Raw genomic sequence first — 19,989 nt, forward strand, 5'->3', positions numbered from 1 at the left:
TTCCTCTTATATTTAGTGTTTTGAAAAACAGTTTCTGAATCTAAATATTGAACAATGGTCAAAATAGTAATCTCTCAACCTTCAGCATCAGAAATGATTGAAATTGGTATAGTCAAATGGTGCATTTGTAATTTAGATCATCTAAGTTTCCCACAGCTGTAGTCTGATATATTCTGCACCTCTCGTGATGTAGTGATGTGCGGTGAGGTAAATGGCTGGGGAGGCACTGGTTAGCATCAGAGCCAGATTTACACACACATATATAAACCCAAGGGCTCATGTGGGCATTATACAAAGGTGCAGCAGTATATAGTGCTGGAAATTTGGTGTAATTTGATCAGGGATGTACGGAAAAGGTAGATAGGGGAGGCAGTGCCTCACCTGCCATACACTTTTTACTCCAGAGTTTTGACTATAAAAATAATTACAATAATACAAAAATGATATGTATAATATTTTCTTTACATTTTTATAGTCAAAATTCTGGAGTATACCTAAGTATGACAGGAAAGGCTCTGCCTCACCTGATCGCATATCACTGTCATCATGTTATAGTTTAACGACCTCATACACGAGCTGTGCAGATTCTGAGTGATCTAATGATCCAACTGGTAAATGATTGCGGTTTGAATTCCACTAAACAAACTGAGACACCTAGATCTAAGTCAAATGTCTAATGAAACAGCATTAAAATGAAATAATAATTTCTCTGATGTTAAATACTGTATATAACTATAGTTTATACAAATGATAAAATGTCCTACTCTTTCTTCATCTACCTAGTCAACTGATGTATTCCCATTTGTGCTTTCCAATTCAGTCATTATTCTAGAGGGATAATCTGAATGTATGCCTTGGTTATTGATACTGCAATGATGTAGCATAATGGCTACTGTTACCTACTATAAATCTGGAAATTAATGATCCAGTAAAATAAATTGTTTTTTAAATACATATTTAATTAAATGAGTACAATCAATAACAAGTAGAGTAATTAGAATGATAATGGCAAATCACTGGACTAAGCAAACAATGTAACCATCAAATAGATTTAGCTGTAGATCATTTACAAAATGACCTGCTTTAAAATTGTCATGCATGCTTCCAACCGTTATCTTTATTTACTCATTAAAAAATCAATATAACTATATCATAAAGACAATATGAAATGTTTGCAGTAAGGCATATAGAAACAAGATACATATCGTTGTTAAACTATTGTAGGCCAACATAAATGCACACATTCATCAAAAATTAGACAATGGACTGATATCAATGCACAAATTAAATGCAGGGAAATAATATCAGGTTATTGAACAGATTCCGATGCTACACCTCTATGTTATAGAAATGGTGCTAATTTCACCAAAATAATCCTCGAATGAAATTCACTTTCAACCCAACTACATAAAATGCGGCAACGTTAGATCCACTTAGATGTTCTTTTCAGAAACACAGGAACAAATTGGAAAAGGAAGGAGAGTGTAAATAATGTCTGAACCATTTTTCACACTCCGTGATCCACGGTTCCCTACAAGCCTGAAAAAGCATCCCCTGGTAGAACATAGCTTGCCAGTGCCGGGAACATGTACCTCCAACATCAGAACTTGTGCTTTACCTGAGCATGTTTCATGCTACTATTCAGCAACCACGGGGGTTCTCAGCGGGAGCAATGTTAGGCTTCACAGGTCATTGATTAAAAGCCTTTTGCTTTAGAATTAATTAGTTTGCAAGTAGGTCAGTTTTAATAAACAGCACACAATGCTGAAATAAACCAAGAAAATAATATCAGCACATAATTACAGCAATATTTTTTATGTTGTCCTTCTTAATTAGCAGCTAGACCGCTGAGTTTTTCATGAACTTGTTTTGTTTACTGTAGACTTTTGCAAAAATGTTTGGATGGCTATGGCATGAGTAAGGCACTCTGGGAAACTACAATAACCGTCCACACTACAGCTATCTTAAATTAATTAATGTTACCTTATTATAGCCAGTACCACACCAAAACAAATGGTATTTTATTCATAATGACCCATGGAATAAACAAAACTACCTTACTAAATGCAACAGAACTTCATATCCGATATGTAGTAAAAGCAAAAAGAAGAGCAAGCCAATATCTGTCTCCAATGTTGTGTCAGTTAAAAGTGCAAAGAAAACTGCAAGTACAGTAGCAAAAATAGACAGACCTAATATGATAGGCATAAAAATATCATATACAGCTAGACCTACAGAGACTAAACAAGCAGTAGATAATTTGTGTTAAAAATGGGTGGCAAAACATTCTCTAATACATTAGTGAAAAGAAAATACAAGTTGAAGGAGACACAATAACTATAACTATTTTTTCTATGCATTTACTAATGAAAATGTAAAGGGGTCACCTACACTATAGGGGAAAGATGTGTCCTGCTGTAATGTAGACAAAAATATTTTTACTACAGAAGGATGCTACTTGAAATATAAAAATATATAGGGCCATGGGTATAGACAGTCTGGCAGCAGGGAGCCTGTGCGTACTGGTCCGACCTCATCCACCCTGAGGGCATGTAATATCATGATGCTGATACACTAGAGCAGGGTCAGGGAACTTTTTTACCTTTTACCCCAAAATATATTTAGATACGCCGACTTTACCCCCTTGATTTGAAAGGAAGGAAATCATATAGTAGTGCCCCCATATAATGCCCCTCTAGTAGTGCCCCCTTATAATGCCCCTGTAGTAGTGCCCCCATATAGTGCCCCTGAAGTAGTGCCCCCATATAATGCCCCTGTAGTGCCGCTTGTACAAAAAAAACCACTTACCTTAATCCCCGCTCCTGCATCCGCCGCCGTCCAGTCCGCCCGGCTGCTCCTTGGAACTATGGGAGAGACGTCATGACGTCTTTACCATAATGCGCATGGAGAGAGGCGGAAGCTGGAGTTCAGAAGAGAACTCCAGCCTACGGCTAACGCGGCGCTGCAAGGAAGGAGCCGGGAGCCCGCTGGCAATAACATATCAACGGGCGTCCGGCTTACAGCCTCCCTGCAGCACAGCCGGGCATGCATATGAATCATTCTATATTATAGAATGATTCATATGCATGCCCAGCTGTACGTCCATTACCCCCAGGGGGTTTGCCGATGGTCTGTATACAAGTGCTGACATCCCGACGGGTCAGGATCCCGGCATCAGTATCCCGACTGCCGGCATCACGAAGGTATTGGGGTGTTAGGTGGAGGTTAGGGTTTGGCATTAGGGGGAGGGTTAGGCACCGGGGAGGGGGGTTATAAACAAAACCGGTTAAAAACATCCCTCTCTTCAGTGTACACATCCGTAGCGCTCATACATTTTTTAAGTATTACACTTAGCCCAGGGGGAGATTAGGGCTAGGCACCCCCCCTGGGGAGGGTTAGGTTTAGGGTATGGGGAGGTTAGGCTTAGGCACTAGGGGGGATTAGTGTTAGGCACCGAGTAGGGAGGGTTAGGGTAGGGGTTAGGGTAGGGATTAGGAAAATACTTGCGTTCCTATGGGTGTCGGGTTTCTGGCTGTCGGGATGCCGTTGTCAGTATTCTGACCAGCGGCATCCCGGCAGCCTGGATTTCATACCCAACCCTTACATATACAGTCAGGTCCATAAATATTGGGACATTGACAGAATTTTCAGATTTTGGCCTCTATTCACCACCACAATGGTTTTGAAATGAAACAAACAAGAAGTTCTTTAACTGCAGACTTTCAGATTTAATTTGAGGGTAATTACATCCAAATTGGGTGAACGGTGTAGGAATTACAACAGTTTCAATATGTGCCTCCCACTTTTTAAGGGGCCAAAAGTAATGGGACTATCAACTCAAAAGCTATTTCATGGACAGGTGTGGGCTATTCCCTTGTTATTTCATTATCAATTAAGCAGGTAAAAGGTCTGGAGTTGATTCTAGGTGTGACATTTGCATTTGGAATCAGTTGCTGTCAACTCTCAATATGAGATCCAAAGAGCTGTCACTATCAGTGAAGCAAGCCATCATTAAGCTGAAAAATCAAAACAAACCCATCAGAGAGATAGCAAAAACATTAGGTGTGGCCAAATCAACTGTTTGGAACATTCTTAAAAAGAAAGAACGCACCGGAGAGCTCAGCAACACCAAAAGACCTGGAAGACCACGGAAAACAACTGTGGTGGATGACAAAAGAATTATTTCCCTGGTGAAGAAAAACCCCTTCACAACAGTTGGCCAAATCAAGAACACTCTCCAGGAGGTAGATGTATATGTGTCAAAGTCAACAATCAAGAGAAGACTTCATAAGAGTGAATATAGAGGGTTCACCACAAGATGCAAACCATTGGTGAGCCACAAAAACAGGAAGACCAGATTAGAGTTTGCCAAACAACATCTAAAAAAGCCATTACAGTTCTGGAACAACATCCTATGGACAGATGAGACAAAGATCAACTTGTACCAGAGTGATGGGAAGAGAAGAGAAGGAAAGGAACTGCTCATGATCCAAAACATACCACCTCATCAGTGAAGCATGGTGGTGGTAATGTCATGGCGTGGGCATGTATGGCTGCCAATGGAACTGGTTCCCTTGTATTTATTGATGATGTGACTGCTGACAAAAGCAGCAGAATGAATTCTGAAGTGTTTCGGGCAATATTATATGCTCATATTCAGTCAAATGCTTCAGAACTCATTGGACGGCGCTTCACAGTGCAGATGGACCATCACCCGAAGCATACTGCAAAAGCAACCAAAGAGTTTTTTAAGGCTAAAAAGTGGAATGTTATGCAATGGCCAAGTCAATCCCCTGACCTGAATCCGATTGAGCATGCATTTCACTTGATGAAGACAAAACTGAAGGGAAAATGCCCAAAGAACAAGCAGGAACTGCAGCCGTTTGCAGTAGAGGCCTGGGAGAGCATTACCAGGGATGAAACCCAGCATCTGGTGATGTCTATGCGTTCCAGACTTCAGGCTGTAATTGTCTGTAAAGGATTTGCAACAAAGTATTAAAAAGTGAAAGTTAGATTTAGTATTGTTTAGTTTGTCCCATTACTTTTGGCCCCTTAAAAAGAGGGAGGCACATATAGAAACCATTGTAATTCCTACACCGTTCACCTGATTTGGATGTAATTACCCTCAAATTAAATCTGAAAGTCTGCAGTTAAAGCACATCTTGTTTGTTTCATTTCAAAGCCATTGTGGTGGTGACTAGAGGCCAAAATATGAAAATTCTGTCAATGTCCCAATATTTATGGACCTGACTGTATGTGTCAGTTTCCTGCCGTCAAGACCAACGACAGGTAAGCACTAGCCCCTAGGGCAGTGTTGGCTAACCTTGACAATCCAGCTGTTGTGGAACTATATATCCCAGCATGCCCTGCCACAGTTTTAGCATGCCCTAATAGCAAAACTGTAGCAGTGCATGCTGGGTTATGTAGTTCCATAACAGCTGGAGTGTCAAGGTTAGCCAACACTTCCCTAGGGTGTACAAGCCAAAACACCTACTAGGTGTTGTGATCATTTTATGGATCACAAGATATTAGGCAACATATAATCCATTGTATTTATTAAGTGTATTTCTTTTAATTACCAGCATGTTGACCTGTCAATGACCTTTGTGTACTTTCCAGCTGCAGTGTTAATTTGTCTGAGCAGATGCCATGTGAGGGGGAATCCAGCACATATACGTATAGCCCATTAGGACTGCCAGCAAATAATATAACAGATGGATAATGGTAAAATTATGAGTTCTTATACAGTCCAAGCTTGCTCTTTTCACCAACATGAGATTGTCCTGGGGAGTGTCGCCCCTCTATACCTGAGTGACAGCATGCTCTGGACAAAGGGCATAAAACCTAATTAGTATCTGCACAAGTCTGTGAGCCAGCAGCCAAGGCAGGCATAAAACGCCAATTAGAAATCTGAAACTTTATACAATGCTTGGGAGCCAATCTGACATTGGCAATAGCTCCATCTTCTTGTGTCTCCCGGCAAACAGATTCATGTGAGATTGCTCTGGACATGTTATCAATTTTTTTTTTAATAAAATGATTTTCCTAAGACTATGGCCCGTATTCGATATTTTTCGCGTCCGCGATACTTTTTCTTCTGCCCGACTATTCGCCTACATCGCTTGTTTTGCAGGCAAAAAATAATGCACGCATCCCCGCTTATCCCCGTATTCAAGTTGAACGGACGCAAAAATGGCACCTGGCGAAACTGAAACAGACGAAAAGTGCTGTCAGATTTGGGGAATTCAGCCTGACACCCCCCAAAAGATGCACTGACATGGGGGATAACTATGTGTCCCCCCGAATAGCCCTGCTGAAGGTATTTGGCCACTTTAAATGGTCTCAATAGGTGCTTTATAGCGTTTTTGCAGAAGTGGTGAAGAATACCATGTTCTTTTGAAGAAAATAACTAGTCCCAGCAAATTTGGGGTACTTGAAAATGGGGGGTAGAAGATTTAAAAGTTGCTAAAGTGTAGTTAAAAAAATCATGAAAAATCCACCTGCCGCAAACACCTGCAATCGAAAAAACACCAGGGGCATACTTGGGGACCCCCCTGGAGTCTATTTCACTAGTTTTTAACTTTGTCCCCCAAATTTGTTTTTTTTTCGCCCCCAAATGGAAAGCCAGTTTTTGGGGTGTCCTTAAGTCTTTTTTAAATATTTTTTGACACAGTTTACCTTTTGGGGGACTGTCTAAAGGCTGCACGGGTGTTCCCGCAATGTTGTACCCCAAAACTGCAATTCTGCACTTTTTTCCGCCTGCTATTCAGAGGCAAAACTTTTTCGCCTATTACATTGCATTGACTTTCCGCCTAGGCGGAAAGTATTTCAAATTGAATACGGCGATACTTTTTCGCCTGGCAAAATGACGTCATCGGCGAAACTTTTCACCGATCTCGGCTTTTCGCCGCAAATTTAATATGAGCCTTTATTTGTATGTCATTCTTATTAATTGTTTTTGAATATACTGTAAGCATTGTTTATATCTTTCTCATATGAAACTTCATTTAACAACTGTCACAAGCCACCGCTGTGTCTTGTCTGACAACAGTGCTCCGGGAAGCTCTCTCGGGCCTGTTGCTAGGAGACAAGGACGTCGGCCTGCTTCTCCCTGAGGTCCTCCTACCTGGCCGCTCTGTCATTTCTGCCCTGCTCGGTTTGGATCCTTTTTCTTTCCTGCTGGTTCTCTGCTCGGATGCCGGCGATAGTGTCTTGTACGTGTTTCTGGTTATGGTGTTTTGGAATCTCTCCTCATGTTGTGTTCCAGCTTCTCCTGTCTAGTCCATGTATTTTGGTCCAGGCTGCACTGCAGCGTCTGAGTGGACTTTGCCTAGATACACTGTGCAGTGCAGATAACCAAGGTATCCAGTCACCTCAGCTGCCATACTACATCCCAATATTATCAGCCGCACTGCAGTGTCTGAGTGCTCAGCCATAAAACCCTGGCTATCTCCACTGCACTACGGAATCCAGTTATTTCAGCTGTCATATAATATCCCGGCAGTATCAGCCGCACTGCAGAGTCTGAGTGGATTTTGCTTCTATACCTCGGCTCTCTCCACAGCACTGCGGTATCCTGCCATCTCTGCTGCCTTACATCATCCCGGCAGTATCAGTCGCTCAAGAGACTTTACCATCTGTGCCTATCAGTCTCAGTCGCATCTTCAGCCCTCAAGGCTGCCACTTGGCAATGAGGCCACATCCCTGTCAAGTATCCACCAGCCCTCAAGGCTGTAACTTGGCAACAAGGCCACATCCCGGCCAAACATCCACCAGCCCACAAAAGCTGCGACTTGTTTACAAAGCCACATCATTGCCAAGTGTTTTCCAGCCCTCAAGGCAGCAACTTGGTGACAAGGCCACATCACTGCCAAGCGTTCAGCAACCCTCAAGGCTGCAACTTGGCTACAAAGCCATACCAGCCCTGAAGCTGCAACTTGGCCACAAGGCCACACCCGTGCCAAAGAATTACCAGCCCCCAAGGCTGCAACTCGGTCATTAAGCCTTACTCCACTAGAGTCTAATTAGCCTTCTAGGCTGAACTCAGTCATTTTACACCCATCTCATCCTCTGTACCCAACAGGCCTCCTAGGACTTAGGGGTCCTATTTATGAAGCAGTGAAAAGTGTGGAGAAGTGGACCAGTGGAGAAGTTGCCCATAGCAACCAATCAGCTTTCAAGTACAGTCTATAAAATAATAGGTAGGAGCTGATTGGTTGCTATGGGCAACTTCTCCACTGGTCCACTTCTCCACACTTTTCACTGCTTGATAAATAGACCCCTTAGTCTCAGTGAACTAACTGAGGGATTCAAAACAATTACATTGGTCTTTGTGATTCTTATTGGATCTATGTTGCCTGTGGATTTGGCTTAGCCATGCTACATATCTATTGTACAGGTTATTATTTGGGTAATGATAACTGGAACTTAATTGTAATTGCGCAAGGAGATTAGAAACTTATATTGCTCCTGAACCAATTTATGTGGTGGCTATGATTGTGAAATCAATAGTGTGTGGGAGAGATACTGGGGAGTGTAATCATTTCTGTAGACAGACCGGGTGTTTGTTTTCTTATTAACTCTGTGTCAGACCCACATCACGTTCAAGTGAGTGCCGGTCTTGATAAAGTTATGGACAGCAGTTAAAGATTGGATCTGTGACAACAGGTATAAAAAATTAATAATGTTTATGATTAGTAAATTAAAACTTTACCTTAGAGTCAAACATAAGGTGAAAAAGCAGTACTAGAAAGTAGACAATGCGTTTAAATGATATGACAAACCATCATGGCTGATATAATACATTTGCAAAATAGCCAGTTCCCAAGAAGCACTATTATACTGTCTAGTAATTGAGCTTGAATGAGCTACTCAGCCTGAGTCACCTGTCAGTTAGTACAACAGACTGCTCTAAGTTATTCATTTTATATTGAAAATGGGTAGTAGGTCCACTAACGTTATAGGTGTCTTTTAAAGCGTACATCTATACACTTTAAACATTATTTTAGTAACTAATTCCTGCACCCATTACTTCTCACACACTGTATTTTTGAACATTGATGTACACTGTCTCTATATCACACAGCCTCCACTCCAGTTTTTATCCCTCTAATTCCCTAATCCACACCATGAACACCTTTAATTCAACCGCCCCCCCTTATTCAGTGTCCACATAATCCATTATTTTACCTAATTTTTTCACCCCTATCCTCCCCCTCTAGTCTCCTCCACTTGCTCTTCCCTCTTTCTTCCCTCCAACCCTCTGCTTCTCTCCCCACCTTTCCTGTACCTCCCTTCCTCCATGGCCTTGCTACCCCGTCACTAAGCCCCACTACCTCCTGTCTCTGATTTAAAGAGGAATCCTGGACCCTGGACAGCAACTTCCCAGGAGCCCCTCCTGGAGGGGGTGTGGCCACAGTATGTTGGGCATGGCTGCACCTCTTTGTGGGTGGGCCAAGCATGTGAGAAGCACCCACTCACAGGTGCATGGCACAGCTACCAGCAGCTGGGACAAAAGTTTTCACTATTAGGATGGTGGGACAGTCCCAAAATAGCTGCATTATTAGCTGGATGTATTTAGATGTTATAATGTAACTGACAAAAATTAAAGTGCTACAACTTTAAATAATAAATAAAATACATTTTTTGTTATAGAGGTAGATGAACGCACACATTTCGCAGCATATACAGTATATGTATATATATTTATATATATATACATTCAAAGCTTTCCAGCTCTCATCCTAGCCCACTGCTCCATGATGCTTCCTCACTATCTACCCCATCTGTGTCACCCCTGTCTGTCTGCCCCTCCCCTTTAGAATGTAAGGTCTCACGAGCAGGGCCCTCTTCCCTTAAGTGCTTCCCCTTCCCCTACTTATACTATCATTTACTCCTAACTCCACAAACGGCACCTAACACTTGGTTGCTGATACCCTGCTGCTTATTTCAATATTATGCAGCAATGTTTATAAATCATGTCCTTGTCCTGCATTGTTTTGTACTGTTAATGCTTTTTTTCTTGTGTACTCATTTGTTTATGTACTTTGTAAGGCACAGCAGAACCTTTGTGGTGCCATATCAATAAAGGATAATAATAATAATCTATATAAAATCTATAATCTCCAGTAAATATCTTTTGAAAGAGTAAAAAAATGTACTGTCAAATGTGCACAAGGTTGATTTAGCTCATAACTTTACTTTTTACATTTAAATTCAGCAAATAAGGAAAGTGATTTTACAGCAAACAACAGGTAAAAGGTATATTTCATTTACACACAAACAACGTTTCTAAATAAGACTTTTTTACTTCATCCAAGTTTGTCAGTCACTGTGAAGTCTTCAGGCAATTAAAAATTCATGTTTAAGTAGGTTTACAAATTATGTTTGTAGTGATACATGCTCCTTTTTAAATTCACTGATCCCTAGTCATTTCCTCTCTGGCAACCTCAATTTGAATAAATCATAAGGATTCATATGTTGTGAAATATGTGAAGCCAACTTCAAAGTGGCAGAATGAAGCCTTGTAGTAATGGCTGCACATCAGCACATGAAGTATAAAGCTCAGTGGAATTTATTTGGATAAAAAGTATAATGCAAATTCAATTTGCTATAACTTCCTCGTCTATTTTACTTTTATTGGATTTTAACCTTATATTTACATTTGGCATTATTTATGCAGATTAAGGAATCTGCGTTTGTAGTGACTGCAAAGGAAGGATTGGCAAATGAATTCAGACTGTGAATTTCAGAGTAAAATACAGTTTATCCAAATGAAAATCTCAAGTAACAAAATCTTCAAAGAAAAATGTGACAAAGAATAAACTGTATTTACCAACGAGTTAAGTATTTACATTCTCTATACTTGCTATGCAATTTTCATGCTTCCGTGTTGTATTTAAAGTACCCTGAACAGAACAGTGAGTGGAGCTGTTTCAACCTAAAGGATTCATGCTAAGGTTGATTAAAAGTAATCCAGAAGTTGCAATGCAATTAGTGCCCGTTTTACGGTGTTTTGGGAGAAATAAGTAAAGCCATTTATGTGTGACATTTCATATTCCATTTCCTTTCACACTTCATTAAAGTGAACCTGGAACCTAAATAACAGATTTGGAATATTTAGAAGGTTTTAAAAATCATGTCCACCTTTTTCTTAACATGTCTATCATTCTCAATCCAATTTGGTATCTGACCACACGTTCCCTGTCCTAACTTTTAAATTAGCCTTAGAGCTCGACAAATGCAGTTACAGTAATCTACTACACTTTTCTTAGATGCTGAGGTTTAATGACATGCACTGAGCTTTCTGCAAATGCTCACCACAATATTGTCCCTAATAGAACACATAAATGGTGGTTATGCTGTAATAAAAGAAAGCTGGCTTCGACTTGGTGAATTAATAACTTGCTTGTCGAGGATGACTGAAACCCATAAAAATTCCTCCTGGATTTTGTAGCAACATCACTTTTCACATAAGCTACATTAGTTGAACCTGTTTACTATATTTTACATTTTAACTGATAAAGTTTCAGTTTGAAGGACCTGTATGACATGGCGTGATTGGTCATTCCATAGACAATGTGGATTAGCTGCAATAAAGCATCTACTTATGTACCCAAATGCAAAAACAAGATTTCATCTTTGATGAGATATTCTAATCAACTTTAATGGTGGTGACATTCCCTAGTTATTTGGTGATTGCATACCCTTTTAAAGTAAACTATTTGATTATAGCTAATTTTCTGAAGTGTTTCAATGGTTGAGCACCGCTCATTACTTTCGGGATGCAGTCTTAAGGTTGACATTTGACAATATCGACAGCACATATTGATGAAATGTTGACTGGCTATGGAGTGGGAGGTTAGGGTTAGGCATAGGTGGACAGTACTCACCACAGCTGCTGACAACACTGCCATTGGGACCAGGTAAGACGGTTATACCACCAGGGACTGTTTGTCTGCATTCTATCATGTCAACATTTCAGCAGTGTCCCAAATTGTCCAGAATTGGTTTAAGGAGCATTCTAGAAAGTTCTAATGAACGGTGTGGCCCCCACTTTCTCCCAACATTAACAAATCGAGCATTTATGGGACTGGGTGGAGAGGTCCAGTCACACCCAATATACTGCACCTACACATATCAGGGAGCTGTGGGAGGCTATCCAGAAGGCATAGGTCAACATCTCTCCAGAGGTCTTCCATCCACTTGTGGAATCGATGCCACATCGAATTGCTGCACTTAGACTAGAGGGTGTCCTCAACGATACTAGGCACCTATCCCAAAACTAAGGGGACTTCAGTGTACAGTATATGGGACAAATACATATGTGCACATATACCAATGTGAATAAAACATTTAAGTGTAGAAATTTGACACCTAAAACAAAGAGAGCTCCAGTATTCACAAACTGTCATGACTTAGTTGACATATACTGTAACTGAAGATTTCCACGAACAGTGTTTCATAAGAAAAAATATAAGTTGTAATAAATTAAAAGGGTGGTTCTAAAATGATAGTAGGCAGAAATGTGAATTTTTTTTTGCTGAAACGTGTATGGACACCATTGTGTAAACTACTGCAATAAAATAAATAGGGACATTTGTGCCAAAAAGGGTGCACTGCATTTCTACATTTTATCCATTTTCTTAATGGACGCCCAAATATGTGCTCAATTGTAAATCATAGCTATAAAGTGGCCTTCTCTAATCTGATATACCATTAGATATTGCATATTTAAACAGCCACACTAATATATACAAATTTTATCATGTGAGTCATGCAAAACCATTTAGGAGTTCTCTGTAACCAAATAGGTTGTATTGTGGGTTCAGCACAGTAGGTTTAATTTTAATTTCTTATGTTTGCAAGTGAATTTCCAACATTCTGTAGGTGTATTAATCAGTCTGTTTTCTTACAGAGTATGTTGAGGCTTCTCGTGTGTTTTGTTGGAGCAAAACTTACATTTCTGATTTAATGACACTGTGTCATTTTTAATTATGCTCCTGCTTAAAATATGAATACACACTACTTTTTTCAATTAGGCTTTTAAAGTAGTTTCAGTTAATAATTGAAGAACTCCCACACAGTGAATTAACTAGACCTGAAATTTATGTTGGTTAAAATTTGGTTTAATGTATGGCATGGAGCTTCTATAACAGTATTGTAAGAATCATTGGGATACATTTATTAAAAAAAATGCAAAATAAGAAAGTGCATAGTAAAAATGTGCTGTAACAACAACCAGTAAGATTCATTTTTAATTGTTTTTTTTATTTTTCATTGAAAATAAAAGAAACTTCTGGTTATGGTTTATTAAAATTGATGCCTATGAGAAATGTGGGTTTACCATTAGCAACTATATTTTCACTGTATTATCTAAAATTTACTGGAACAATATCTATTTGAATGCTATAGGTTGTCATCGCTTTTACGATTTTTATAACTGTTTGTTTTTGCATAAGTCGCTTTTGCAGCAGAACTGTTAAAGAAAGGCATTTCCCCTAGCTAAGCTTTTAAAAACCATATTGATCCAGCTTACCATTTACAGTAGCCACGCAGTTTTACAGTGATAGTTGCAACATAAAGAGTATAGCTGCATATAGTTGTCTATTGTACTTGGACATATAGTTAGCTGTAAAAACATCTACAATATATGGCAACCGAATTAGTTCTCATTAATTTCTTTCTACATGCTACTATCACACTTATTAAAGTTGTCCCAATAGTAGTCTAAATATTTGTCCACAATAATGAGACCAATGTTGTATCTATTATTATTATCATTTATTTATATGGCGCCACAAGTGTTCAGCAGCGCCTTACAAAGTACATAAACAAATAGGTAGCCAGTAACTTACAGATCAATACAATACAGGACAAGGACATGGATAATATATATTGCTACATTAGCAACCGTAACACCCACATAAGCAGCTGAGCATAAGCAACCAAGTGTTAGGTGCCCTAGTGGTGAGTAAAAAGTAGATGAAAGTAAAGTAGGGAGAAGCACAAGAGGGTAGAGGGCCCTGCTCGTAAGAGCTTACATTCTATCTATGACATGATATGTACATACAGTATAAAGGGGATGATTCTAAGGGCAAATCAAAATAAGCAAGTAACTTTGCACCTTGGTGAAACCATGTTGCACTGCAAGTAGGGCAGATTAAATATGTGCATAGAGATTTATATTTCAGAGGGGCATGTCCAAACTCAAACGTAAAATGCAGTGCAAAAATATAACTGTCCATTCACATACAAAAGTAGCCAGCATTTACCCTGCATGCAAAAAGAATATATATATTTGCACCTCTTGCATTCCAAAATGATTTGTCTAGAACTGTGGACAGTTACTTGCTTTTTTTTTTGCTTTGCTCCCAAACCCCTCACAAATAGTTTATTATTTAATTTTGTATGCAGTTCCATACAGCATGTGAAATGATGGATACTGCTTTCAAATAACTGTGGACAGTAGTTGCACATTATTCAGCTCTTTGCCTTACCCTCCACATTAACTTATGCTCATAGAGGGTGCCATTTATAAACATTCTCAGAGTTCCCACAATTGTTTCAATAAGAAATTATTTTAGTTAACAATTATTACAATTCTGTTCCGATAAGAGTGTCACTTTTCTTTTGGGTTTGTGTTGGCTTGCCTTAATGTGAATGTTATAAAATGTAGCTTATAGGTTACAAAGGCCACTGCCAGTTTAAAGCTTCAAAATGGCATGGCAACAGGTTATGTCAGTGAACAATCCTGAAAGACCAAAGCGTAAAAATAACAAGAAAGCACGTTGCCTCTTTCCTAAGTCAGCATCCAGAGCACTGTTTGAATTAGTGCATAAGGATGAATTTGGACCAATGGAGGTGGTGTAAATGAGAGGGAACTGATACTTCATGAAGCTCATAGATGATGCTATAAGGATGACCATGTATATTTCCTAACAACAAGAGTAAAAATACATGCAAAATTGTGGAGTAGGAGTATATTTACTAAAGTGAGAGTTTTTAGAAGTGGAGATGCTGCCCATAGAAGACAATAAGATTCCACTTAACATTTAACTAGCACCTTCTAGAAGATAATAGCTAGAATCTGATTGGTTGCTATGGGCAACATCCTCAGTTCTAAAAACTCTCATTTTAGTTAATTTACCCTGAAAAGTCAAGTAGAAAATAGTTTTGGCCTTAAGATTAAAGTACTATAATGGTGGAAAATATGAAACTAGAGGTCATGCTGTCTACCTCAAGAGGATTGGCATACAGCACCAACTAACAATTGCCTACACACCAGAACATAACAGCATGAGCATAAGGGCAAATAAAGCAATTGTTGTTAAATGATGCAGGTCTGGACAAGGGATTGTGAGCAGAAGCAGTCCAAACTGCAGTATATCTCAAGATTCAAGACTCATATAGTGGAAGTCAAAGACAAGAAACCATTGAAGGTGGTGTCCAGGAAAAGGCCAAGTGCCAGTCATCTACACGTCTTTGGATGCAAAGCATATGCCAATATATCTAGAGAGGAGTGCACAAGCTTGATCCTAAATCCATCTTGTGTATCATGCTGAGATACTGTCAACAAAACAAAGAATACAGATTATGGTACGAGGGTTCAAAAAGTAATGCCTAAATGCTCACAACTAAAATTTTATTATAGATACAGATTTGAAAATTTTCAGTAAAATACTTTGAAGTCTTAGTAACAGAATGACTCTACTCAAATATTCACCATCTGCCCTCAAACATTTTCTCCACCTCTCAACCCAAGCTGTGAATCCACTTTGGAAAAATTCCAGTGGTTGGTGTTTGACCCAGGAACGTATGATGATTTTAACAACCTCTATGTCTTCAAATTGTTGACCCTGGAGACCGTATTTGAGAGGGCCAAACAGATGAAAGTCAGAAGCGGCAAAATCAGGACTCTATGGTGGCTGTGGCATTATTGCCCACCCCATTTTGGCAATGGCCGCAGATGTCCATCGAAGTGTGAGGTCTAGGATTGTCGTGGTGTAAGATGACATTTGACAATGGAATTGTTGACCTTTTTTTGCGGATGGCTTCTTTCAGCTTCTTAAGTGTAATAATGTATCTATCACTGTTGATTGATTGGTTGGTTCCAAGTAATCGATGAGAATAACACCTCGGCAATCCCAGAAGAATGTGGTCATAACTTTGTTTACGGATCGCTGTGATTTAAACTTTTTTGACCTAGGTGAACTTGGGTGTTTCCATTGTTTGATTGGGTCTTTGTTTCTGGGTCATAAAGGAATACCCAGGTCTCATCTCCTGTAATGACATATTCCAAAAACGTCTCAGGGTTGGCTTCAAAGTTGATCAAAAGGTCATTGCACACTTCCACCCTCTGGGCCTTATGATGCATGGTTAATTGCATTGGAACCCATGTAGCACACACTTTACGATATCCCAAATCATTGATTAGTGTTTCTACAGTGCCATGGCTACATTCAAGTTCATCACTGATATCTCTGATGGTCACACAATGGTCTTTCTGAATCATGGCATCGACTTTGTGTCGGTTCTCTGCTGTCACTGCAGTTGATGGTCTGCCACCACGAGGTTTGTCGCACATGGACAATTCTCCCAACTGAAATCACTTCATCCACCTTCTGACATTGCTATAGTCAATTGTATGCTCACCGTACACTTTTTTCAGGCTTCTGTGGATTTCTGTAGCACTGCAGCCTATTTTTTCCAGAAATTCAATGATGGCTCTTTGATTCATCTTGGATTCCATGGTATTTCTTGGACTGCCTAAACAAAAATACATATATAGCTAGCAGACATATTAAACTACCAATTGACAAAGTTTCAAATAAATGTTGCATATTATTTTAGAGTTATGAGCATTTAGGCATTACTTTTTGGAAAACCCTCATACATTGACAACAAAATGCTTTGAAGTCAAGAGACGTAGGGATTTATTTTCTTCTGTTTGTTTATTCCTATTATTTAAAAGGGCAGTGCATTTTACTAGCAAGACACAGCTAGTAAAAGCACTGCCCTTTTCAATATTGGGCATAAACACAAACAAAACTGTCAGGTTTTACAACCCAACATTTGGTAAATAAACCCTGCAGTGTTTCACGTGATCACTTCAATCAAAGATAAGAAGGATACTGTAACACCACAAAAACTTATGATGCTAGCTATGCCCGCAGCTGTAAGTTTATCAGAGACTGAAGCTATGCCTGCAGCTGTAAGTTTATCAGAGACTGAAACCACAGATACAGGTGATTAACCACAGGGCAGTAACACTATGAGGAGCAACAAAGAAAAACCTCCTACAAGGCAAACTTTATTTCCCTGTAAGAAGTCAAGCAGTGACTGGCAACAGTGGAAATCAGCCACATATTCAAAAGATGATAACAAAGGTCCTGCAAGTAGAGGACAAGTAAACAAAATATCCAATGCCAATTTGTTACTAAGTAAGAAGTTCAAAGACTTTAGGCCGGTACTCAAATTGCTGCGGGTCTGGGAATAATACTATAGACTAACAGGGCTACATTGAGGCAAAGTTTGGAATGACAGATGCCAAGGCAGTCAACACACCAAACAATAAAAATATGAAAATCTCAAAAGCTATGTGTCCAACAGAGGCAGAAATTGAGGAAATTAATTATAGCATACTATGAAAGTGCTATTGTATGCAAGCATTGGCACATGTCCAGACATCACCAACACTTTCAGCTATGTAAGCCAATTCACAAAACAACCCAGGAAGAGAACAATGAACATCTGTCAAATGCATACTCAGATACTTTAAAGGGACTACCTTGCTAAAGTTTGTGAAAACTGAAACTTTGCAGTTTTAAGCATTCTGTGATGCCAATTGGGGAACATATGAAGATGACAGATATTCCCCCACTGATTACCTTATATACTTTGACAGGCACAACTTCACAAGCAGGAAGTAGCCAACCGCTGCCTTATCCACTACTGAAGTGGATTATATGGCTCTTACAGAAACAGCCAAAGATGCATTATGGCTCTTCCCTTCATCCCTGGTTGCTACAGGCCCCAACAAGCTTGCCCTGCAGCACTTGTAGAACCACAAGTGCCAGCAGACAGCTGGCATCTGTACTCCCAGTGTAAAGAAAATATATAAAAAGACATAACACACACACACCACATGTTTTAACACTTTATTACACATTCACTCACCCACACTCACAATACCTACTCCCTGGCACTGGTCAATCCTCTTTTCCATGTAGAATCCGGTCTTCTTAAAATAAAATTATTATGCAATCATAAATACCTAATCTTGCACCTATACACTCAGGGACACCCTCGTTTGAAAGTGAGTAGTCTCCTATTTCAAACAATGTGTCTTTTTAGAAGTTACTCAATCGACACCAGACAAAAACACCCTAATCTACAGAAAGCATTAAGAAGCTAGAGATGGGATGGTTCTAATTCCCAGATATCCCACAACCTGTCATTAATAAACATGCAAAGCGGTAGGCTGTTTACTTTTCAAATTGGTATGCCTTGCCGGGCTACCAAATTATTATTTTATGCATTTCACTCAAACTAGTCTACTGTAAAAGAAAAGAAAGAGAAAAATAGAAAATCAGTTTTTTTTTTGCAGTTTTTGGAAAGGTGGATTATTGCTGAGGCAAGAACTGCAAGGTATTTCTTGGTAGTGGTAAAAAATACACACTTTTTCTTGCTTGTAGTTTACTTTCTTGGAATTTCAATAATAATGGCCATTTTGGGTAGATTGCCATGTAAGGCGATATAAACAAACTAAAACAAGGTACAATTTGTGTAGGTACTGCAGAAATAAACAATGGATATTAATGTTGGAATGTGACCAGTGCAAAAACTGCCAAAAGGGGTTAATACTTATGTCATAGCGTCCAACATTTTTATAGGCAGGCGCAGAACTTCGGCACCTGCAAATAGGGCATGGCTTTGTATCCGCTAGGACATGCCCCCTGGTGTATGACATCTGCATGACCGTGTGGCACAACCATATTTTTCATCATGCTGGGGGCAAGCCCAGCACTCCTCCAGCTGCCTCCAGCCTCTCCCAGTACTAAATGGACACCGCGTGTGCCTCTGCATCCAATCACTGCTGCTCTAAAGTTTGTGTCGTGTGTCGGCCCCTCCCACCCTTCAGGACACTGGACAGTGCAAATTGGGACGGTTGGGGGTGTATATTATGTATTTATTTACCTGTTAATAAATTAAATGGAATTTTATTTTTAATTGTTCATTACAGATTATATTGTGTTGATCAGTGGGAATAGTTCTCAAATAAATCAAATTAGTAGTGAAAAATGCCAAAGGGTGTGAATACACTGTGTAGCTACTATATGACTGTACTGTTTTAAGAAAACTTACCTAAAATGGAGTAGAGAACTATTTTCTAAAGAGGTATGCACACAAATCATTTTAAGCTGATATAAAAGGGTATATCAAATTAATAAAATGTTAGCCATTTTTATTCATGCACATTTAAATGAGAAAGGACAATAAATCAATTGAAATTGAATTATAAGATCATAGAGTATTTTTTGCAACATCAAATGCTGACATACTAAACTGTGCATTTATTATTTCTATTATGAATTCTCAACTTTAATAGCATGACAGGAAAAATGAGATTTAATCCTTAAATTTTAAAACATCTCAAATCACTTTTAGTTATACATTTAATAATATACAGTATACGTGCCTGACATAGACTTTGATAGAGTACCTTGGAGTTAAAATAAAATATATAATCTTGCACTAAATTATCATGAGCTAGTATTCTTGGCCAGACATACAAAAACGATTTCAAATAATGGTGCTTATACAAAACTGCGGTGCACATGCATGGTTTTACAGCCAGTGGGTGTCTCAATACAAATCCTGGCGGCTGAAACATTTGCAAGTTTTCGATACAGATTGGGAACAAGAATGTAAGATAAGCACTGTTTATTATTTATTTATTCAGCACTAGTAGCACTTTTAGCCTCCACT

General features: G+C 39.2%; 1 protein-coding gene across 3 annotated transcripts in view; it reads right to left on the reverse strand.

The window, feature by feature from the left end:
- DMD (dystrophin) overlaps positions 1–19,989 on the reverse strand; it is a 2,214,077-nt gene that overhangs the window by 736,265 nt on the left and 1,457,823 nt on the right. The window lies entirely within an intron of this gene.

This window comes from Taudactylus pleione, unplaced genomic scaffold, assembly GCF_031769625.1.
Source record: "Taudactylus pleione unplaced genomic scaffold, aTauple2 ptg000609l, whole genome shotgun sequence".
NCBI lineage: Eukaryota > Metazoa > Chordata > Amphibia > Anura > Myobatrachidae > Taudactylus > Taudactylus pleione.